This window comes from Cygnus atratus, chromosome 2, assembly GCF_013377495.2.
Source record: "Cygnus atratus isolate AKBS03 ecotype Queensland, Australia chromosome 2, CAtr_DNAZoo_HiC_assembly, whole genome shotgun sequence".
Taxonomy (NCBI): domain Eukaryota; kingdom Metazoa; phylum Chordata; class Aves; order Anseriformes; family Anatidae; genus Cygnus; species Cygnus atratus.
In genome coordinates, this window is record NC_066363.1 from 13,073,155 (window position 1) to 13,098,737 (window position 25,583).

The 25,583-nt window shown below is 35.8% G+C and overlaps 1 long non-coding RNA gene across 2 annotated transcripts in view; it reads left to right on the plus strand.

The window, feature by feature from the left end:
• LOC118260899 (uncharacterized) overlaps nucleotides 1-25,198 on the plus strand; it is a 101,613-nt gene extending 76,415 nt beyond the window's left edge. The window contains exons 3-5 of one of the 2 annotated variants that reach the window (XR_004782324.2): nucleotides 1,353-1,566; nucleotides 23,203-23,242; nucleotides 23,706-25,198. This is a non-coding gene — a long non-coding RNA (uncharacterized LOC118260899). The remainder of the gene's footprint in view (nucleotides 1-1,352; nucleotides 1,567-23,202; nucleotides 23,243-23,705) is intronic. The other variant, XR_007707932.1, reaches the window with a different exon arrangement.
• Nucleotides 25,199-25,583: the final 385 nt, after the last annotated feature.

A 25,583-nucleotide genomic window follows, 5' to 3' on the forward strand; every position in this document is an offset into this window, starting at 1 on the left:
AGTTTTTTTCCTTGCAAAATGGGATATACTTTTTTTTATATATATATATACAATTACTTCCGTCTAGGAAACAGACTAGTGACTAATGGTGACCTTAATAAAACCTTTACTAAATTGTTTGCAGTACAAATTAGACATTATTATAAATTTCATAACAAACTGTGCATTCTATAGGGATTTTCTTTCCTCTAGTGAACAGTAGGGTATATATGATGATGTACTCATTGTTCTCAATGCAAATGCCCAACCTTTTGCTGAATAAATCTGCTCAAATTTGTTGGAGGTAAGTCTGCTAAAAGGAGATCAAAATATGATTAATATTATATAAAATTAACAAAGAATTTTTATGGCATACTACTGTTCATATGATTTTGCAGATTCTTTGAGTTTAACTAATGAGATTGAAAACTAAGCAGGACTACTGAATTTATGTTCTGAACACCAGCATATCATTTTGCCTAGTTACCCCAGCCTGGAAACTAAGAAGTTTCATGTTTGACTAAAGTGTATTTTCAAGTGACATTTTCATTTGAAGATATAAAGGGAGAGAATATGTCACTTCCCTTGAGATTTTCTTTTGATGATGAATCACCCTCTTAAAAATCTTTAAATTCTGTTGTTTTGAATGGGATTGACTTTGCTTCCAACCTTTATTGTTTGCTGTGCCTTAAACTATAGAGCCCATATTTTCACTTTTAATATCTTTTAATCATGTCACCTCTAAGTCTCCTGTCTAGTTAGTCAACCAGGTAGAAGTCTGTAATCCCTAAATTTTAAGGTATATTGTCTATAACTTGAACATATTTTTTCCTTTTTTTTTTTTAAAAAAAAAAAAAGAAAAAACATAAACACAAAGAATTGCTATGTTTTTCAAGAATCAAACTGCATCCAGTCTTTGATTTCACTCTTAAAAAATGCTACTGAAAAATGTGAAGTAGCGTTTGTATTTTCATGCTGTATTTTAGTCATTTTAGAAGAAGGAATATCCAGAGAAAAAGCCCAGGCAGTTGGGAAGTGCACACTTGGGAAGCAGACACAATTTGTTACTACTACAGGAAGATTTATATGCATTTTCAATGAAGCATTTAGTCTTTAAACTTTCTCTATTTTTTTCCTAATAGGAAAATGCGATTTAAATGACAATAAATGACATTGCCTTCAAGTGACTGAAGTTGGGCCAAATGCAGAGGTGGAGTTTCTTCTATTAGTGCAAGAAGAGGACTAGATGTGTTAATACTTGTTTGGAGCTTTCTTGTATTGTGTATTGCAAAGGAGCTCACAGGCTTTATTTTGCACAGAGGTACAGAATTCTTTCCAAAGAAATCCTTTACACAGCCTCATTTGTCATTCAGGTATGGGGGACCTGCTACATATCATGTTGGGACAGCAGTTACACCAGACCCTGAGCATATGAAATGGAGGCCATCTGGACATCTGGATAATGTTTCATTGTGCAGCTGAAAATTTGCATTCATCATTTAAGGACTGTGAACATCTCAGAGAGGTTGTTTGGCTGAAGTCAATCAATTCCTTAGAAAGAAGAAATATCCAAGACTCCTGGAGTAGGTATGGTGTAAACTGAGGCCAAATTTGACTATGTGAATTCAAAGCAGCCATTCTTGTTTTACCAAGAAAATTATCCACTTTCCCAATCTCTGTAAGCATACTGATTTTCTGAGTTATCTTGCATGTCTGTAAGTGCAGTTTAAAGTATTTTAAAATATCATTGAATAACATTATGTATTTCAACACAGAGCTATGGTCAGATCAGTTTTTTTTTCTTATGAGTCCATAATGTGCAACCTACCAGCCTGGGGCTTTGTTTACTATGTAGTCTTTGTCTTACTTATGGAAAATATTTCAGTTTATTTTTACTAATTAGTTTTAGTTTTTGTTTTGTTTTGTTTTGTTTTGTTTTGTTTTTTACTCCTGTGGTATTTTCTTACTCTTTACCTCTGACTTATACTTATGACATAGTGAAGATGCAGCCATCTGTCAGATTTTCACTTAATCTACCTGCAATAGGTTTTCATTCACTATTGTCAGTGCTTAATAGCTAAGAGCAAATCATACCTCCTTCTGAGATGCTGTCCAGCCACTTCCAAAGTATTTTGACTAATGTAACTGGAGAGTGATGCTTGTCATATGCCAGGAGTTTGAAGGGGTATTGAGAGCTCTGCAATATAAGCAGAGATAGATTTCAAATAAAAAAGACAGGTCTTTCAGCATGTAATATTGGTTTCCTTAAATGTTCAGTACTGATCTCTTTTGTCCTAGTTCTGTTTTCTTGCTAAATTCCCACGTATTAATCAGGGTGAAAAACTGTGTAGAATCTGCTAGGAGACTACAGCAGATGAGAGTCTTCCAGCTTAAGGAGGGTACTCAGGAGGCTTTCTCCATGAGCTCAAATTCTGCTTTATTCCATTCTCATAGTGGAAAATAAAAATCATAAGGATGTCCATGCCTTAGTAGTTTGCTAAGTCATTATTCAATTAAAACTGTAAATAATAATATAAATACAGTCCTTACTGGTTTGAGCTTGTATGTTTTCATTGAATTGAGTGGTTCCATTGATAGCAGTGAAAATACATCATACTGAAAAGTTTTATTAGTGGTTTTGTAAATCATACATGGGCTTCAGTTGAATGAAAAATATGCAGGAGAGAGAAACATTTGCCATCCTGTGGTAAGGCAGTTTATTGAACTATAATTTCCATGCTTTTCAGCAGTATATATGCTGTCAGCCTTCACAGTGTCTGTGCAGCCATCTGAGAGCACAAAAATGCAGCTATCTTCCTCCTGGGGCACCATCATTGGTATGCTATAGCTAACAGCTAAGCTGCAGATTGTGCTCAGAACAATCTCACTAAACACCTTAAACATCTACCCTTTTCATTAATGGATTTAAGACAGACTGAAAGAGCTGTTGACAGAGCTTATTGCAATATGTTACAGAGATGAGAGCTGGTGCTAGCACTGCTAGAAGTGGGGCAAAACAGAGAGTATTTCTAAAGTATTACTTCCCTCTGTTAATATTCTGCTTAAACACTTCACAGTCTTTAACATTATTTACCCTCATGAATCTCCATAGAGTGGCAGCTGTGCCTTTATCTCTGGTTTACAAGGGAGGAAGTTAGAGCACAGCTGAACACCTTGCCTGAAGTCATACAGGAAGTACATAGCGACTAGAGAAGTTGAATGTTAGATTAGTTCCCTGTTCATTGGAGCTTTCTTCATCATGAAATCCTCTTTGTTCTCACAGATGAACATGGAGTTGTTTACTGTGAAATGTGCTATTGTGTGGAACATAAATTCTAACGCTTTTGCATCACCAATGATACATAGTAGATGTATCTGTGCAACTGCTTAACACAGGCTGGAATATAGAAGGAATCATAGCGAGATTGTTCTTGGAAATGCATGTAGGCTGTATAAATATATATATATATATATTTGTATGTAAATAGTTGACAGTAGTATTGCCTGTAACTGACAGAAAACTTGGTTGAGATATAGCAGAAAACCACAACGAGTAAGTAGATTTGAAATGAATGTGGGTAATAGAAAGCCTTTGCTGTTGGTTCACCCATTGTGCTATCACAGAATTCAGCCACAGATGAAGTGCAGTCATTGAGACTTGTGTGTGTAGAAATAAAAGATGTGACGTGCATGGTGGAAAACATTTAGGTATTTACAATTCGTTATTGCATACCAGAGCAACTGTAAGATAGTAAGATGAAGATTAACCACTTTCAGATAGCATCATATCAAGCATCTTTACTGGGGTTGAACAGCTTAATGCTTATCTCAGAATTCAGAGAACTATCCAGGAGCCCTGTTTTAAAAAACATCTGCTTCCCTACATTTCAGGTGATTCAGAGATAGAGAAGGGTGGGGGGCTTTGGTTATAGACTTGCCACAAGGCATCTTAGTGGAAGATTAGTGAGACAGGCTGGATGGGAACAGAATTGTTTTATGTAATCTCATACAAAGAATCTTGTGCCATTCTGCAGAACAAAACAGTCTAAGTTGCTTTGAGAAGTCATGTGATTTCCATTAGATCCAGCCATCTGATTTTTCTCAGGTTGCCATTAATGGCCCCATCTATCACCATCCGGGGTGATGTACAGTTCATAATCATTTCACTTTATTTCTGCGTGCAGGGTTTGTTATGGTTGAATGTTGCTGGAGGGTACACTAGATGGCATTCTTGATAACTGTGCATTTCTATATACACTTGCTGATGCTCAAATATGGTTTAGGGATTCCTGGAATAATTTCAGCAAGTGTGCTAAATTCCCCATCTGTGGCAGTTGCTTAAATGCTACACATATAGTTCTGGCAGTATATCACTTTCCTACATACAGGCAAGTGAATGACTGCTGTTTAAGCTTTGACAGCTCGTTAACTAGTCATCATCAAATTGCTAGGTTACCTGTTCAGAGATAGTAGTCTCTTCAGTGTAAATCAGGCTGTTTCTATTGACTTCAAAGGGAGTAGGCTCCTTTACAGTAGCAGCATGGGCCTGCTGCCTTTAAACTTATACCCCTTGAATGGTCCATGTGAAGAAGCCTGGGGCAGACAATCATGATGACCTTCTTCATGATCTTATTGTAACATTCATCCTCTTTCCCCTTGTAATATTTGGCACCACTAAGTTGCATTTAATGTTAGATAAAAACTAGCTTGGGGCAAACCCTTTTCTGTTTATATTTTAAACTGCAGAGCATTCTTTAGGGATCTGTAAAAATAAAAGCCACAGGGCTGATGTCCATCACTTCCTTGGCCCTTATGTGCACCATTTAAATGAGTACAGTCAGTATTTACAGTTTTTGCAGAAGATAAATCTATTGTACTTACATTTTTGTTAGCAATCCAGGAAACTTCAGACATAAGATTTGTTATAATAAATATTTGTGAATTAGATATAATATTTCCATCAGACACATATGTAGCTGTGGGAGGATTTTATGCTGTATTAGTATAAAAGAATGAAGTGTGATCAAAATGTCTGTGTTAGTTTGATTCAAAACCTCTAAGAAGGAAGTAATCTGTCAGTCAAGAATTATTCCTTGCTAGAGGGATATTTATCAATCATTCTAATGGGGGAAAAATCAAAGAACAGGCTCAACTTAAATATTCATCATTATTCTGGCTTTTGAGGTTTTAGATATGATTTCTTGGTCAGTGACTTTTTCAAATAAACCGCTAATAGGCGCGCGCACACACACACACACACAAATAGACTGTTGATGAAAGAAGCTTCTGTGTCTGCTCTTCACAGTCATCAAACTATGATCATTAAACATGGTCTAAAGTTTTGAGTCACTGAGCTGAAAGAAATCTTAAAACTTCATCGAGTGCATCTACATGTGTCATGACAGGATGAAATGTTTTTCATTTGTTGACTTTTCCTGACGATCATTTTGAGGTCCCTTTTTGCATAGCATTGTGAACGTATGTTAAGGCTAACCAAATAAGTCATCCAATCCATCCAGATCTGGAAATATTAAATATGTTGAACATTAGCTTGAACATTCAGTTGAGTAAGATAGGAAACGAAGAAAGGAATGCAGAGTGTAGTAGTAGTATTTGTTTTTCATTAAAGGAGTTGTTTTGTATGCTATAAAACTATTTAGCTGTTAATATTGTATACATTCCTTTAAATTTATGTTCCTCCTAAAATTGTCAGGTGTGTTATTTGACTATCCCTGTTAATAATTTTCCATTTGCACCTATTTAAACTTAGGGTTAAATTGGGGTCAGTCACACTGTCATGTGTAACTCGTTCAGCCAAGAAGTTTGGTGAGCACTAAAAATTAGAAGCACTAATTGGAGAATAATGTCACCCAGAGTTATATTTGTGTAACTGTGTCATGTTTTGTTTTTTGGTACACAAGTGGGAACCTATCCCTGGATTTTGTTTTGCCTATGAGTTTTGAGCTCCAGAGGAAATTAGTGGAGGAAAAAAAAAAAAAAAAGAAAAAAAAGGAAAACTTAGAGGAAACTACCCAAGTTTTTTAGTGTCTTCTCCTACTGAGCAATCTGTTTCACCAGAAAAATGGTTTGTTCAGCAAATTGAACTGTTTTTGAAATACATACAAATATGCGCTGACATGTTGCAGTATGCTCAGTATTTGAAATTAGTCACCCAATGACATACTTCAGTCAAAGGTTGACAGTGAGTAGTCCATATTATGCCTGTGGGCACCTTGTCTGTGTGCCATGCTCAGCACAACTCCACTACAGTAATAAGCAGCAGATCCTAACCTAAATGATTAACTGTTGTTTTGAGTTTTTCATTATATTTATTATGCTTGACTTCTCTAAGTAATAGGTCATCTTTTTCGTATGTGACACCGTTTCTGTTTCTTTCTTGGATAAATTCCCATGCCAACATCAGCTCTCAAACTATTCCAGCACAAACACTTGTACATACATCTCTGCATGACTCAACTTGCTTACAAGTTAGGCAGAAAAGAATTTGCTGATATAAACGCATTGACAGGTAAATAGAAGACACAGCAAGTGCTATCAAACTGAATTGACTGCCTTTGTTCTGAATAAACAAGTATTTTTATTTTGTCCTTTCCTATCCTTAATACCATTTGTATAAAATGTTCTTTCCTGTACTGTCTGCTTCGAAACAAAAAATCTGTACAGGTACAGTTACTACACCCTCTAAAAGATCAGACAGGCATTATAATGACCTGAAGGTGAATGTCAAGCTATTAACAAAGTCCTAACTAGGTGAGCTTTAATTGATTCCAGGTTTTGTAATGAGATTTCACACAGTTCTATACAGTGAATAGCTGCATGGAGTTGAGCCACATGTAATTTTTAAAGAGCAATTATAATGATTCTTTGTTGGAATACAATGTTCCCTGTAAGAGAAGGAGGAGGCACACCCGAGTGATATCAAGAAATTACTGTATGATTTTCAGATTAAGTGTATAAAAATGTGTAAGTATACCTATGCGTGTATATTTATATCTAGTCACGTGTGTGTATACATACATGTATGTGTGTATACAAAGATGCATATGTATGCATATGCCCATATACACTTTTGTTTGTATACATATATACACATAGATAGAAACATCTGCACTTCCAGCACATTTATATGCCTATATAATTTTATGCCTATAGAGTAGAAATCAACCCAGCTTTGCTTTAAAGACAGAGCAGATTATTTATTTATTTATTTATTTATAAGCTATGGCATGAAAGACTACAGAATATTAACTACATGTCCGAGGGAGGTTGATTTCTGACTCTATGCTGTGCCAAGAATGGCTAATGCATAATTGTGCTATGCTTTTGGTCTCTCTCTCTCTCTCTCTAAAATAAAATCTCAGTGGAACAGATAAGGGTTCAAACAAATGTTGCTTTACTTAGGATCTCAGTGACAATAATGGTTTTCACATTATGTTCATGTTTTACTTCATACAGCTGTGCATGGGAATCTGGTCTGCAGGTTATACAATCTTGATAGTTCTAGCTGAATTTGATTGATTTAAAACATGCTTCACCTTTGATGTGTGCTTTTTTTTTTTCCTGCCTTCATATTTAGTTCATTGTGATAATGCTGATTTTTTTTTGACATTCATACACTCATGAAGACAGCAAAAGGTCTAGCCTGCACTATTACATGCAAATTATGTCTAATATCCTGTATTTAAATAAATCTCACAGTACTTTCTTAAACTGATAAATGCCCAGAAATATAAATTGAAAGCAACTTTAGATCATAATGACATGACAAATGCTGTGGCACAAAGATTTAGGCATTGAATATTTGCTTTAACTTTGCATTCACTGGATGTTTCTGGATGAACTAGAAAGCTTAATATTAGGCTTTTATCGTATTAATTAGAAATCATTCATATTGTACTGGAGCTTCATGTCAAGCAAAACCACATTAAAATGTGTGTAGTATCAGTAAGAGATGATGTATACCTTTTTTGGGGGGGGTCTTTGTCTCTTTTCACATGGAAGGTTGGTTAATCCATCCCATTTTCTGTTATGAAGGGATAGAGGGATTACATGGGAGCCATAAATTATATCATTTCTCAACAAGAAGTAACAGAAGTAACCATGTGTGGTTCTGAGATAGCAGGGTATAGCTAGCAGACCTGGAGACTGGACATGCTCAACTGTGTCATCCTTCTGACCAGAAGTAATTTCCCTATGTCTGACAGTGGTATACTACCTATCATCTTCCTTTTCCTTTCCTTTCCTTTCCTTTCCTTTCCTTTCCTTTCCTTTCCTTTCCTTTCCTTTCCTTTCCTTTCCTTTCCTTTCCTTTCCTTTCCTTTCCTTTCCTTTCCTTTCCTTTCCTTTCCTTTCCTTTCCTTTCCTTTCTTCTTTCCTTTCCTTTCCTTTCCTTTCCTTTCCTTTCCTTTCCTTTCCTTTCCTTTCCTTTCCTTTCCTTTCCTTTCCTTTCCTTTCCTTTCCTTTCCTTTCCTTTCCTTTCCTTTCCTTTCCTTTCCTTTCCTTTCCTTTCCTTTCCTTTCCTTTCCTTTCCTTTGCCTCGCCTCGCCTTGCCCTTCCCTTCCCTTCCCTTCCCTTCCCTTCCCTTCCCTTCCCTTCCCTTCCCTTCCCTTCCCTTCCCTTCCCTTCCCTTCCCTTCCCTTCCCTTCCCTTCCCTTCCCTTCCCTTCCCTTCCCTTCCCTTCCCCTTTCCTTCCTTTCTTTCCTTCCTTTCTTTCCTTTCCTTTACTTCCCTTCCTTCCTTTCTTCCTCTTCTTTCTGCATATCCTATTACCACTGACCTAAGAAGAAGGAACAAATCCCTTTGTCAAGGGAAGAAATTAGCTTTGATCTCCAACTTCCTGGGAAAACCATTATGTTTTTAAATAAATTGTTAGTTGTGCTGTGTCTTTCTTCAAGAATCCAGGACACATGAAAGCACTACATGTTTTCTGTGTATCTGAATTGGTCTACCTTGATAATCCTTACTAGGCCAGGAAGTCTAGGGGGGGGACTTTGGTGAAGTAATGTCTGCTGGACATAAAGCCTGCTCTTCAGTATTAGCTGAATGGTACACTGTTCAACTACGCCAAAACAGAAGCACTTCTGCAGTAGTGCAAAGTTAAGCTCTTTGGGAAGTTTAAGAAGAAAGAAGTCAACAACTGTGAAGCCTAAGTGCCTTGAGGCTTACATGGCACCTGAAAAAGGTCTTTCAGCAATGCCATTTTGGTTGTAGTTACCAGAATATCACACTTTCCTCAGATAGGGTGCCTGAATCCTTTTTGTTTATGTTGGTTTTTTATTCAGCCTTAAATCCTAGGTCAGATAAAATCTTGCCCCTAAGCAAGACTTATGTGATCTTGTACTCAGTGAGTTGAGCTCAAGATGAAACTGGCCCTTTAGTCACCTTTCAGTACCCTGAACACCCAGCTAGCTCTCAACATGTCAGCTTAGCATCTGTTTAACCATGGAAACATGATTTGAAAAGAGGTTTTTTTCCTGTTCTGAATATGTGTAGTGCATAAGTAAAAAGAAGAATCCAATGCAAGCTCTCCATCAGCAGAGCAATGTGGCGAGTATAATGGTAAAGTAAAATACTCTGAGTCAGGTGTTTTTTTTCAGCTGCAGGTAAAATCTTATCCTCATTAAGAACACATTGCTATTGATTCAAAGAGGACCAGAATTTCTTCTCATGATTCCTTGGGCAGTCACTTAAACTTTACACCAAGCTTTATCCAGCAGTAATATAGGACAGTAAGCATTTACCTAACACATGTAGCACTGCATAATTTATCTCAAAACTTTCAAGGTCTGCTGAGGTACAGATGAATAATTCTTTTCAAGTAGCCAAAGTATCTCTCTCTCTCTCTTTTTTTTTTTTTTTTTTTTTTTTGTCCTAGAGGTTATATTTTCATAGAAATTATCTTATCTTATATGCTCATCTCTGAAGAGCTTGCTTTCTCCAAAATCAGGAAATGGTTCTGATAACAAAGAAGAGTACATTTATGCAAATAGCACCTACAAAACCACTTCCTTTGAATAAACATCAGAAATTATAGATCAGAATCTATTTAGACATCTTAGGCACTCATAAAAGAATTAGGCATAAACAGTACAGTACAATTGTTTTTATCTATTATTTTTTATCTACTCTATTCAAGCAGTTTCATGTTTTGTCCCCTGGAAGAAACTACCTCCTTGTGGTTAGAGAGTATACTTGACAAGTGATGAATCAGTTCATTAGCTTGTGCATCCCAGTACAGCCAAAGAGAGAAAAGACTGAAGTGAGGAATCTGCTTCTACCAGTGGCTGGACAGTATGCTGATGTTGGACAAAAGATAAAAATTCCTGAGTGGTTCAGAGCTCTTTCTTTAGAAATGGAGGTATCTGGCAGAAGGAAATGTGTGAAATGAAGTTAGACACAGGCCTTTGTACATCATTGTGTTGACATATATTGTAAAGAATATGAGGCCCTAGTGTAGAAAAGGTCTCTAGAGCTATGCTTTTGCACATACAAAAGCTTTTAACCTTTATAAAAAGGTATCAGAACAGACAGTGAAGTCAGGAGAAAAGGGTTTTCTGTCCCACCTGAAAACTGTTCAGATCACTTGTGGGAGATACAAAGCAACATGTATGAAATATCCACAATGGATATTTTTTCAGGAAATGGAAATACCTAACAGAGGCTCTGTTTTACTGGAATAATAAATATCCAATATCCAATAGCCTCACTGCATTAGAAACATTCCGCCCCCCCCCCCCCCCCCCCCCAAGTCCTTAATGTAAACTTCCAACACACTGTGGGCAATGAAGTGTAGCTACATTGAAATCCAGCAGTGTACTCCAGAAACATTATAGCTAAGCATAGAAAAATTAGAATAAATTTTTAACAACTCCCTGCAGATGTCCCTACTTTGCTATACACAATAACTTCCAATTGCACAGGCATCTTAAAAAGAGGTGTTTTCGTTTACAGCTACTATATCCAAATACTTTACTTTGTATTAAGCATTTCCCATTATTTTTTATATTCACAGAATCACAGAATGGCTAGGGTCGGAAGGGACCTCTGAAGGTCATCTGGTCCAACCCCTGCTCAAGCAGGGACACCCAGAGCAGGGTGCCTAAGACCATGTCCAGCTGGCTCCCTCCCAAGGAGGAAGACTCCACAACCTCTCTGGGCAACATGTGCCAGAGCTTCCCAGTGTTTAGATGGAACCTCCTGTGTTTCAGTTTGTGCCCATTGACTCTTGTCCTGGCCAAAGAAGAAAATGGGCAATGGCATTGTTGTTACAGAGCTATAACACTGTGGTTGGAGTTTGGTTGATTTGGTTTGAAATGGATTGCACTAAATGATATTTCTGAAGAATTTTAATCTGATTCACCACTTTCTCACCCTTAAGAGGATTATTTTTTTAATGGAAATATTTCCTAAGGACACCAGAAATTATGTGACTTGTTAAAACTCATAGATTGCTTCCTGGGACACCCTTCCAATCCACACTATTTGGGAAATTTCTGAGCACTTCTGCATGAAACTTCAAAGTTTGTAAATAAAAGATTTTGAGATTTATTGCAACTATAGACCTTTTGCTCTATTTCTAATTATGGACAGAATATGTGTACATGTAACTCACCTTTGGCCTTTTACTGCCTGTACTACCTCATACAAAGTCAGAAAACTTTTATTTAGCATAACACACTGTCATGGAAACTTCATGAAATTTGTTAAATATCATACACTGCCAAAGAACTAGTTTACAATTTTATTAGTGATAAAACAAAAACAAAAACAAAACAACACTGCTGAACTTTCAATGTCTTTCCTAACCATTAGAAATAGTTAATATTTCCAAGTATACTAACAATAGTCTCATCTTTAGAAAGACAGTTAATGGTTTCTCTGAGCTAATAATGATTCTCAAAAAGATTAGTCTGATGATTACACTTCTCTCCTTTCCCAAGCTTTCAAAATTCATCTTTTTGCCAAGATGCATTAGACACAACTCCAAGGTATGGTTTCATCATCGACCTGTATTCTCTATCATGAGTTTATACTAATTGAGTGAAGATATACAGATGGTACACTGGAAAAGTAGAATAGAGTACACTCTTTGCCTGTTGATAGTTGTCGTCATCTGATTTCTGAGATACATAGATTCTGCATTTATAAATCAAACAGTTGAACAACTCCATTTTACTGGCCTGAAAAGGGTGTTAATACATAATTATTTAATTTTCATTTTTCTATCAGGAAGGGATATTATGTTTACCTTTAATGAGAAGAGGACTAAAATGTTAACACTCTCCCTCCTCCCCCCCCCCCCCCCTTTTTTTTTTTTTAAATGATGTTTAATGTTGCACTGAATAGTTAGGTTGAGGCAATCATTCAGTTTTGGAAACCACATTTTCAAGACAGCCACACAGCTAGCCTTACAATAATTTTAGACCTTGCAATGTAAAACAGAATCTTTCCAACTTTCCCTCTGATTAACAATAGTCTAGAAGTAATCATAACATTATCAAGATTTTAAAGAAGCAGGCTATCAATTTCTTTTTCTGAAGATTTTAGCTGAAGTCATATATTATAGTTAAGGTTCCAGAGGCAGAACAGAAAAATTATAGGATCTTTTGTTTTCCTTTATTTCCTTAGGGGTACTGCTGGTAAGAATCACATCCTTGTAAGAGATGGACAGTCCAGGGAACCATTTAACTATAAAATAACCCTTAAGGAACAGAAACATTATGACATACTGGTGTTTTGCTAAATACTCTTACCAATGCCTCCAGCTGATGCTGTGATAAATTTTTTTTTATTTGTTTTTGTTTCTAAAGGAAACATTAGAAACTTTAATTTCTATTTATCAGGAGTGGCTATGGTCAATTATGTGATCCTAATAACACTGTAGTCCTTTTTTATATGGCAATGATATATTTCCCTTCTTCATTAATAAATTAATAAATATATAATATCAAGTTAAAAAAATCTTGCAATCTCTGTTTTTGTTATTGTAATATAATCTAGTTCAAAAAGGTCTACATTCTAATATATAGAATATATATCTATATACATTTCTGTTCTATCCAGAAATGCAGAAACTACTTCCTTTTTATGCTTTTGTCATTTTGTTTGTCATTATTACCTTGCTCAGAGAGATGGTCCAAATTAGGAGAACTATTAGCCTATTTTTGTGTCTGTAAACATTGATTAACTGAGAAGGATTGGAGATCTTTAGGTACCTAGTGGTCATTTGCATAACAGTGGATAATGCACTGAAATGGGTTGGAAATTGACTTTATTTCTGACATGTCAGTTAAAATTTATGTCACATTTTCATATAATTGTGGAATGAAAACCCATCCACAACATAGTTTTCTTTCAAATTATTGAGCAAGGCAAAACTGACAAGGTGCACAGGATTCAATGTGTGAGGAGGGTTTAATTGTATTTTAACAATCAAAGAGAAATATTTTTCAGATGTAAAAACAACTCAGAACTGCTTTTTCAAAGGTATATATCTTGTGCATGACACAAATATTTTATCATGTAACACAAAGGTTTTGTTTGTTTGTTTGTTTGTTGTTTTGTTTTGTTTTGTTTTTGACTAGGGTTTCTTGATGTCAGATACAGGTAGAGAATGCTTAGAGGACAATGGACATGGAGCAAGAAATTCAAAAGGATCTCTCCCCAGTTATCTACTCTTAGTACTATAGTTTTTTGTTTGTTTGAAGTTGAAATATTACTAAATAAATAAATAAATAAATAAATAAATAAATCCTTTTTGGAATAAGAATTGTTTTAAATTAAACTGACCAACAGACAAATTACTGCTTGTGAATAGCACTTAAAGAATAAGACGATGTGTCAATTCAGTGTCCTCATACTAACTGAGTGCACGGATGGCAGCCGTTTCTCTGAATGCAGATGAACACTGAAGTTGTTTTCACTGTTTAGACATTGTTCTTCCAAGCTTCCAGAGCAGTGAGAGGGTGCAGGATAATGTGTATTACTGCATAGAAAGCCACAAAGATGTTTAGAAGAAAAGAACGTGAGAAATGTGAGTGATTGCCTGCACAAAAGGTGTATTTTGAGGTTTAAAATTTATTTCACTGGCAGTGTTTACTGGGGCTAATATCTCTGTCTTCTCTTAAAAATTTAGAGATGCAGCCTACTGATTTGATGGCTCTCTAACCACAAATACCAAAATTTTGAATCTTAATCTGTTCCGTAAAAAGACACTCTGAGTTATATGAAAATAACTCTGTCTTCATGTAAAACCCAATTAAAGTCAGTGGGCAAAATGAATATAAAAATGTAAAATACACAGCTGCCACCTTTTGTGTGGTACTACTGTTACCCATATCTAAGGTTTCATAAATTGTTTTATAAAGACACTCAACATAAGTATTCAGCCCTGTTCATTTGGCACACCACTATTCAGAATAGCATAACACATTAGACCAAACTGAGGCTCTTCATGTTGTTTAGAGCACCTCTGGACCCAAGATGTTCATTAAACTGTAAAAAAATGAATAAGAAAAAAAAAATAGTTTAAGGGGAAATACATTATTATTTAAATAATAATGATAAAAATGAGGCCTGGTTATGAATATTAGGATCTGTAAAACTCTTCTGCCAAAATAAAAACCAGCAGATAATAAGCTAGTCATAGTAATAACCCAATGAATTCATACCAAGAAAAATCACAAGATTCTAATTTGCACTCTTTTGGAAAAAAAATCTGTGGTCAAATTAACAATCTGAAAAGACAAATGGACTGAATGTTCTCCTTCATGCATTAATGAAACAGTATGTGCTCAGTTTCATGAAATATTTACCCCATATCTTCAAAGTATATGACTTTTCTTAAGGAAGTTAACCAGAATCGGTGGATGATTATTGCTTAACAGTTAAAACAGTAAGTCATTGTTTCTTCTTCTCTACTTAAAATATATATATAATCTTATTTCTGCTATACGTTAAAGTGCACTAATTTTGAGCTTTATTATTCTTTGTTCCTGTGTTGTTCTCAGCATGCAAAATGTTTAAAAGGTAGAGAATAACATAATAAATGAATCTCTTTAGATTCAGCTATTTTAAAGCTTATAAAAAATTAAAAAGTAACATATGGAGATACATAGCTAACAATAGTAGGAGTGGATTTCTGAGATGATCAAGCGTTTTATTTTTCTCATGGTGCATTCTGTTAGTCTGTACTTTAATATAACAATGACATAATAGAAGAAAATAGGTCAAAATGAATCAGTAAAGGCTTTTCACAATTGTGTTAGATTAGGTAGCCATACAATAACATACTAAGAGAAATATCAGTACCACAGCTGTTATTTCACAAACATTTAATATTCCCAATAGCTGGAAAAGAAGCATATTAAAAGCAGTTAGATTACTCAGAGATCCATATTCCTAATAAAGATGTGAAAAAATTACAATTTATGCCTTCTTCAAATGATCACAAGAAAAAGAATTTATATCAATATATATTGAAAGTTGGGATAGATAACAAGGTTGAAGACACCATTATAGCTGCAGGGACTTTTGTGCACTTTTGAAAGGCTCTTAAAAGGTTAATGGTGGAAAGGAGAAACCAGGGAGCTAATGCTCATCCTGTCTCTACAGCTAATCTTTTTCTTCTGCATTCTGAAAAACGCCTCACAGGCAAAACATCACCTCTAACCTTGTTTTCTGTTCTGTATATTTTATTAACCTTTCTTTTCTAAGTCTACAGTTTTCACTCAAGTGCAACCCCGATAGCAATTCTAGGTTGACTGATTATTATCATTTTTTTGTAATGAGTAAGGTGTTACCATGATATTATTTCAGCAAAAAGGCTATGTTTAGTTGCCATGGCAATTAAGCAATAATAACTCTAGTCTTTACTTGTCTATCAAAGTTGTCAATCCAGCTCTTGCTTCCCCGTACCAATTTTGGCATTTTGTTTACACAGTATCTCTTCATTTAAGTAAACGCAGATGAGCTAGTCTGAAACAGAAAACAAGCAGTTGTGGGCCTGTTATTAGTTGGGTAGGCATCCATGGCACAAGTCAATGCTGGTCAAATGGAGCAACAAAATCAGTTAATCTTTGTCACAGCTGTGCGACAGAAAAAAAGCTCTGTATTAATGTGTTCTTTGGGAGGCACAGACTGTTTCCTATCTGAATGATGCTTCACTGACAACATCCTTGGGTTTCCAGTCTTTTGATACTTCTGGGACTGATTCAGAGCACAAGTAATTTGAGCACTTGCAAAGAAAACAGGAATAAAGTACCAGCCATGCAGACAATGGATTTCTTTCCTCTCTGAAGGGCTAGCACTTAGTAAATGGACATGATTCTCACTGAAAAAAAAGTGAACTTTTGTACCCTTGGAGTTTCCTTAGGTTATGGGTGAGATAGCCTTAGGAGAATTTTCCAGTTCCCTCTGCAGGATATACGTTATTTAGTAATCTCTGGATTGCATATAAATCTACAGCTCAAAGAAAGCCCATAGAAGCCCAACTTCCTGTTCTCTAGCTTCTATGTAAGAGGAACCGTGTTCATAGCCCAGATAGGCCTGTGGTTCACTCAGGTAGGGCGTACAGCTTTGGGGCTTCAGAGCATGGTCCTAAGTCTAGACACAGCTTCAGAGTAGCAATGCTGGATGGTTTATTCTCAGCAGCAGCCATTTCTCAGGCCTTGTTGACAAAATTAATGTCATCTGTGCACATGTTTTTTCCTCATGACTTCATTTTTTTTGGAAACGCATTTGGTTAAAGGAATGGTCTCTGATCAACAAAACTTCTCTGGACAATCAAACACAACTCCATTAAATTATTAGACCACCTGACAGATGGTGACTACTGATGTTCTCTTTGACAATCTACTTCTCCTTTATGCCAAAGAACATTTAGAAAATAGAAGCAGTTTCCAAATTTTAGAGCGTTTTTTTTTGTTTTGTTTTGTTTTTTCTTTTTTTTTTCTTTTTTTCTGTATTGAGCATTAACATCAAGCTCCTGGACCTGAATACTTTGATAACATAGAGTTCAGGAATTCTATAGGTGAGGCACAAATTTTATGTGGAGGCACTGTGTTGGACATTTTCATTCATACCTGTAACACTACAGCTGACTAACACTATTTGAAGGCTATTAGGATGATTAGTTTACTAGTTATAGGTAACTGTTTTTCTGTTTTTACAAAATATAATTTTTATATATATAATTTTTTTCTTACCACTCTATATTGAAAGTGTCCGCTTTCTAAATTAACATGCTGACATTAAAGTAATTGATTTGGAATTTGGTTACTGAGGGGACAAAAGAATAAAAAGATGGAGGAGGAGAAGGAATCACCCCAAAATAATCTGTGAGTGCCAAATAAAAATGTTTCTTCTATATTGCTTTATTCTGAACTGCTTTAATTATTTCCTCCCTCTGGTCACTAGCTTTCCATTTTTATATACCTTTTCCAGGGCTAGCTTCTTACAGGGTACTAGGATCTATGTAGGTCCTCTCCTTTTTTGATATCTTATATGGACTTGTAAACTTCTTGCTTCCAAATTCTACTGATAAGGCCTCAGCAATGTTGAAGCATGTTCAGGCTAGAAAGAATATATGAAGAAGCAGTCCTAAATAGTTTTTTTTTCTAAGTTTTATTTTGACATTATATTCTTCTGCTTACTACCATTCCCCCTACATACTATCAAACTCATAATTTTTTTCTTCTTTGTCTCTCCATTGATGTCCCCACCCCCTTTTTTTTTTTTTTTAATTTTTATTTGAGTGTCTGGATATGTGTGTGTCTTTTTGTTCTTCTGATAATATTTCACTTGGTTAATTCACTTTCGTTGATGCTCTTTTTCCAGTCCTAGACCCAGCATGACATTGGCTAGTCATGTCGTGTGGCTACCTACTTACTCCCCCTACAATTTTTCTGCTTTATATCTTTCTATCTTAGACTTTTCATGAGGTTTGAAAAGTCTGATGTCTGATGGCTTCTGGTGATTCATCAGAACTCGGCACTGCAGCCTTGATCTCTGTTGATCTTTGAGGGCTTCTGTGAAAACAATCAGAAAAATTATGGACTACTTCTATTAACTGTAATTGCAGTTAAAGAACCTGTAGTGCACCCTGTCTAAGGAACTTGCCTTGAACTGCAGGAAAAGAGAAATGAACACTGTCTCCATTGTTAAAAACAGTGAATATCCTGAAAAGGCAGGTCACCATCAGTGCTCATCCAAGACAAGAAAACAGAGAGAGAGAATGTTTTCCTGAATTCCAATGAGCTGTTATATCAGATTTGCCTTCGCCATGACCACAGGGATTCACATTCAAGATAACCTAACAAAAGAGATTTTATTTAATAACAGGCAAGTTGCAACAGGGTCAGACATACAACAGGAGAGCATGTCATAGCTGCTGACTTCTCAGTCTAAACAGAAACAAATTAACTTCTCAGCCTGTTCAGTTACAGAGAGAAGGTACCTCAGTACAAATTTGTAAGGATACCTTTTCTTGACCACTGAAAGATGCAATGACACTACTTATGGAAAAGTGCTTCAATGCCTGAAGAAAGGAAAACTAATTCTGAGCTAATTCAATTCCTTTAACACTCTCTTTCTTATGAGAACAAATCCAGCAAATTTTGTATTATTTATACCTTTCACTTAACAGGAAGCGAATGTGAGAAAAGGAAGCAGATGAGAGAAAAAAAAAAAAAAAAAAAAGCAAAACTTGTAAATTTTTTTAAGGCCTGTGATAAGATATTTTCAACAGCATATGCATAGAAAAAAAAATCATAAAATAATAGAATCATAGAATTATTCAGGTTGGAAAAGACCTCAAAGTTCATCTAGTCCAACCTTTAACCTAGTACTAAAGTCCACCATCAAAACATTCTACTAGGTTCTAAATCCACATGTTTCTTGAAGACCTCCACGGATGGTGGCTCAACCATTTCTCTGGGCAGCCTATTCCAATGCTGCAAAACCCTTTCAGTAAAGAATTTTCTCCTAATATCCCGCCTGAACCTCCCCTAGTGCTTATCCTTACTCTCATCTTATCACTTGGTGCTTGGGAGAAAAGCCCAATCCCCACCTTGCTACAGCCTCCTTTAAGGTAATTGTAAAGTACAATAAAGTCTCCCCTGAGCCTTCTTTTCTCCAAGCTGAACAGCCCCAACTCTCTCAGCTGCTCGTCATAAGACTTGTTTTCTAGAGCCACCACCAGCTTCGTTTCCCTTCTTTGGACATGCTCCAACACCTCGATATCCTTCTTGTAGTGAGTGGCCCAAAACTGAATACAGTTTTCGAGGTGCAGCCTCACCAGAGCCAAGTACAGGACAATCATTTCCTTGGTCACTTCCTTTATCACTTCCTGCTGCCCACTCTATTTGAGATTCAAGCCATAATGCTGTTGGCTTTCTTGGCCACCTGAGCACACCGCTGGCTCATATCCTTTCAGTCCATGGAGGCAAAGTTAGGACAACCAGTCTTTTAGAAAATCCCATCCTGCTATCGTTTGAAATGAGAACAAATATTTATAACTTATTTTCCTACAAATTAAACTATTACATCAATATTTTCTGATTTCCTGACAGCATTTTTTTTCTCTTAAAGGATCCCAATTTATAGCTCAACAAATTCTTGCCATAAGGAAAAGTTCAAAGTAGCATTATGGAAGAGGTTGGAATGTTGGAATGTTGGAATTTCATAGTGTATACTGATATGTAATAGGGACTTTGCTTCAGAGTGTACTTTCAGTCAATATTTTTATAATTCCCTAAAGTGTATCAGAATCAATATGTGGAACTAAATTTTGCTAGCTTATCAATTTCTGAATTTATGTGAAGTTATTACCTTCTTCAAGAATTACATTCTTGGCCAGACTATAATCTTGCTCTGAAAATACAACACACAGCCATGACAGATAAACAAATAGAGTCCCCAGCTGTCCTCACTAAAACCAACGTGCAGTGTAGAATTCTTGTGGGTTTTTTGTTTGTTTGTTGTTTTTTTTTTTTTTCATCAACATCGTATAAGGAAGTAATATTGAAAATAACCTTGGTAGTGTCTTCTTAAAAAGGGTTTTCAGATCAATATTGTATAATAAAGCTCACTTTTCTCCTTTCCTTAGAGTAGGAAATCAAGAGCCATTTGAAGGACCATATGGTTTAGAAGTTCTTATTTGTTTAGTTAGCTGATACCACAGACAGGAAATCAATGTATAGGAATTTAACAACCATATTTCCATCTGTTTTATGTGGGTGATGCCATCAAAGAAGCTGACAACTCTCAGCAATCCTCCAGCATATGTCAGCTTTTGGTAGTGCTACAGGTCTAAAGTCCATTCCCTCACCTGCCTCAAACAGTAGCAGGAGCCAGAATTGAAGACGATCTCTGTGGAAGGCCTATGGCTATACAACCTGTTTAGGTGTGAACAGATATTTCTGGATTTAGCTATGTTTTATACGATATGTCATCCTTTGTCATAGAAGTTTTGATGTAATTAGTACCAGCTGAAGTAAATTTCAGTGTACCCAGATCAAAACAAGATTTTATATAATATGTTGGCATGCTGAAAATCTGCTCATCAGGTGCAGTGTTTACTGAGATTTACTAGTTACTGGAGAGCATAAAGGGACCCTTTTTAAATCAGACATTAAATTTCACAGTCCGTGTATACTTTGAAGTCATTGCCGCAATCCATGTCTGGGGGGTTTAAAAGAAAGCCATAAATTGGTTTTGTGTGTCAACTGAACACACATTAGAAATGTTTAGAAATATTATTAGTGTCACTTACAAGTCATGGAGAATTTTGTAACTATGCTAGTTTTCACGATTTTCACTGGAATAAAAGATATTCAAGCTGCTCATTCTAGTTACTGTTCTCAAAATACCAGAGAAATGGTAAATTACAAATTTAGGCTCTAAAGATGAATTTAATCAAGAGAAGAAAATTTCCATTCTTATACAAATAATCAGTTGAATATTGCAATTCGCATTCAACTGCTTGTGCTTTCACTTGTGGATCTTAATTAGGATCACCATTGCACCTTGTAGACAGCCAGATTATTAGTATATTTGGTAGCTTGCCACCATATTTGGCAGCCTGGCAGAATCAGAAAAAAAAAAAAAAAAAAGAAAAAGAAGCCTATTAGAAAGTCAGTAAAGCCAACATCCTTTCAGAAAGCTTTAATCTAGGTTTCCATATGCTGTACCTTTCTGAGGATAAGAATTAATTCTCATCTTACTGCTCTCTTTCCATCTTTCAGAGCATTCTCCTCTGAATACTATTTCAGAAGAAAAACTCCTTTTTTTCATCTGTTGGCCTGGATACTGATTATCATTTCCAGATTCTATTGCCTTCTATGTCAGTACTCATGAGAAAGCTGCTTAGAACTAAAGAGAATACTTTCATTGTAATTACATTTGGTTGGCATGATGGATGTATATCTTTAAAAGAAAACACAATGTATCCTTACATTTTGCTGTACTTTGTACCATGTTCCTTCATCAGGTTAGCCTTATTGGCAGATTTGGAATACACTAACTCTAAGGAACAGAGCATTAAAATCAGAGAGACTACAGAATATAGTAGAGAAAAGCTGGGAGAAAAACAATGGCAATTCTCAACCCAAACCATTTTATGATTCTATGAATTCTACTTCTGTCTCTGCTGTGAATCTTTTTAGACCATAGGTTCTTCCATATCCTTTCCTACTCAATTGCTGTGGCCATTTAGAAGGTAAACTCTCCTGAATGATCTTCTCATTCTATGAATTTCTATAATAACTAATATAATGTGGCTTCAGTTTTTCTTGAGATATATATTGAAAATCAATAAAAGCAACAAATAATAACAATCACTACCTAACAGAAAATAATTAGCTCTCATTAAGTCCATTTACAAAAGATATCAATTACTAAACACTCTTAATATGTGAGCTTCATCCTGGAATATGAGATTAGAGATAGAGGGAAACATAGTTACTGAGGGAACAAACAAGCTTGTTTTACCTTTGTTTGCTAAGAAAGAATGTCTATATCTCCTCTTCCATAGTGCTTAACCTCTAAAAGGTGTTTCCCTTCCACATGTAATGTTCAGGTTAGAAGAGTATTGGGTACTCTAAGTTTGAATATGCAATTCCTTAAGTTTTTTTTTTTCTTTATTCTTTTTTTTTTTTTTTTCCCCTGGATAAACCTAGCAAGTTGAAGAAACTCCTGATCTGCTACAGATGAAACCTGGAAGATGATGTAGACAATATAGTATTTATGAGATTTGATTTTTAATAATTTCATGTAGTTTGCCATAGAAAATGCTGAAAAGAATCCGGGGGTGGGGTGGTGGGGTGTGTGTGGGAAATAATAATAAAATTAAAAAAAAAAAAAAACACAAAAAAACAGTTTTTATGGACAACTAAATGACTTCTAAGGTCATAAAAAACTTAAACTATCGTATGGCATTTAATTACCTGAAAATGCTATTTATTACTTTGGGCAGTACAATGTTATACTGATTATTGTTTAATTACAGTACAAAACATAAAGCTTCATAGATGCAGAATTTATTTATTTTAGGATTTGTGATCCATTATACAAAATGGTAATTATAAGAAAAAAAGATAAAAGTAGGCTCAGAACAGATTTCTTCTGTTTAATTTGGAAGAAAAAAAATAATCATATCCATTTAACCTGCAGAAACACTTGCATTATGATACTGTTTTCTCTGTTTACATACAATGAACTATACATATATTAATATATATAAAACTACCAGTATCAAGACATTTCTGTAATAGTCTAAACCAATAGAAAATAAAAATAATTAATAATTTAAACAGTTGTATTAAATAAATAGGTAAAACAATAGTCTAAAACAACCTGTAATAGCCTGAAACAATCAACAACCTTGATTAATTATGATTATGCCAATTAAAATACTTCCTCTCATTAGTTTAGTAATTCATTCGTAACCCCAACCTAAGATGTTGTATACAAGAGCCCAAGGAGCACAGAAGCTGGATAAGCTTCTTTCTCTTGAGAGAGATCTCTCAAGATCTTCTGCAGTGCCACTTTTATTTCCTGTGCTTGGTCTGTGTGGTGGCTCTAATGGCACTCAGTCATGTGTTCTGGATCCCAAATACACTGACCAACTCTTCTGCACCAGTTGGCCAAAAGATGGCCGTGCTAGCAGGAAAATGGAAGAAATATTGACATTCTTATGATCTATAGGCCCAGAAGCTGTGTGCAGAGGCTGGAGCTGGAGGCACAGGTGAGTTATTGTTCTTGCGCATGGCCTTTGATTATGAATTAGCAGTAGTAGCAAAAAAATGAATTTAACTCAAAGAGGATGAGAGCCATTATTATGCCATAAGCCATTATGCATGGATTTTTGGTACAGACATATATTTTGGAGGATCAAAAAAAATAATAATAGCAATCAGATCATGGTTAACCAGTTGTTGCCAGAAGTTTTGGTACCACAATAACTTTTGCAGGTCATTTAGCTTATGCATGAAGATAAATATCTTTACCTGTCCACACATGTGTGTCTAAGAGAATTTAGATGTCAAATGTGGTCTTGTGGTGATTGAAAATTTAGTCAGTATAGTCAATGGAGCATAGACAGTTATTCAGCTCATCCTTAAGTGGTTATCTACATTCTCCTCTGTGTAGCTGTCAAGTATCCATTGAATGTATTAACTAGAAAGGCTACTTTCAATTGTTTTTCAAAGGTCATGGCAACCATGAGGTGTTCCTGAAGTCTGGAGCAAACTTGTCTTCAAGAAGGGCGAGACGGAGGATCCAAGGAACTACAAGTCATTCAGACTTACCTCAATCCCTGGGTATGAGATAGAACAAATAATTTTGGAAACCATTTCCAAACTCATGAAGGACAAGAGGGTGACTGAGTATAGTTAACATGGATTTATGATGCCTGACCAAACTGATAGCCTTCTATGATAAGATAAATGGCTTAGTGGATGAAGTGAGTACAGTGAATGTTGCTTATCTTGGTTTCAGTAAGGTTTTTGACGTTGTCTTCCATAACATCCTCATGAACATGTGCACAAAGTATGGACTAAATATACAGATGGTGAGATAGACTGAAAACTGTCTGCAAAGCTCAAAGAGTTGTGATCAGTGGCACAAAGTCCAACTCTAGGCCAGTCAGCGGGGTTGTGCTTCAGTCATTGATACTGAGTCCAATACTGTTTTACAACATCATTAATGACCTGGATGATGGGACAGAGTACACCCTCAACAGCTTTGCAGATGATACCAAACTGGGAAGAATGACTGATACACCAGAGGCTTGTGCTGCCATTTCAGAGGTACCTCAAGAGGCTGGATAAATGGGCAAACAGGAATGTCATGATTTCAACAAAGGAAAATGTTTAAGTCCTACACCTGGAAAGGAAGAACCCCATGTGACAGGCTGGGGATAAACCAACTGGAAAGCAGCTTTGCAGAAATGGCCCTGTGGGTTATCATAGATACTCAGTTGATGTGCCATTGCAGGAAAAAAAAAAAAAAAAGAAAAAAAAAAAGTCAGTTGTTTCCTGGGCTGCATTGAAAACAGCATTTCTGCCAGTAGGTCAAGGGAGATGACACTTGCCCTCTGCTCTGGTCAGGTGCATTCTGGCCTCCCCAAGGCCAGACAAGAGACCTAGTCATATTGGAGTAAGTCCACAGCAGGGTCACAAAGGTGATTAAGTAACTAGAGAATCTGTTGTACAAGGAGAAGCTGGGAGAGATGGTAATGTTCAGCCTGGAGAAGAAAAGGCTCAGGGAGAATTTTAGTCATGTATATCAATACATGATGGGAGGGGTTAAAGATGAAACTAGGCTCTTCTCATTGATGCTTAGTGAAAGGTAAAGAGCCAACAGGCTCAAACTGAAATGGGCAGAAATTCCGTTTAAACTTAAGGAAGAACTTAAGGAAGAACATTTTAACATTAAGGATGGTCATTGGACCAGATTGTCCAGAGAGACTGTGGAGTCTCCATCTTTGGAGATACTAAAAATTGAACTAGACAATGTCCCTATCAGAATGTTCTAGCTGGCTTTGCTCAGAGCAGGACTGGGCTGAATGATCTCGAGAGGTCTATTCCGACCCCAACTAGTCTGTGATTTATATGATTTTTTATGAAGAACTACATCAAGTCTTTGGTGTATCAGAAGTCTATCTGAGTGACTTGCAATCATTTTGGGATTTGCTTTGAAGATGATGGTGATTTTTAATACATGCATTTATTACTGTTGGTTATTTGATGCAGTTCTGGTAGCATTACTTTTTCCAAGATTACCCTGGTTTAGCAGTATTTTCAACTATCAGATATGAAATGACAGAATAAAAAAAAAAAAAAAAAAAAAACTTTAATGCTTTAATACTTTTGTAGATATAAAGCGAGCATTTTCTAGCACCTGCTATAGACACAGGGAGAAATTAGAAAACTCGGGATAATAAAAGGAAATGAATATAGTTCCACTAGCTTAAAGAAACAAGTGGAAGAAATAGGGAAAACTGTGCCATATTCACTTTTCAACCTGAAACTGTCGTATGCCAATGACTATTAGAAGAGGAGCAGATGGTCATTTAAAAGTCAAAA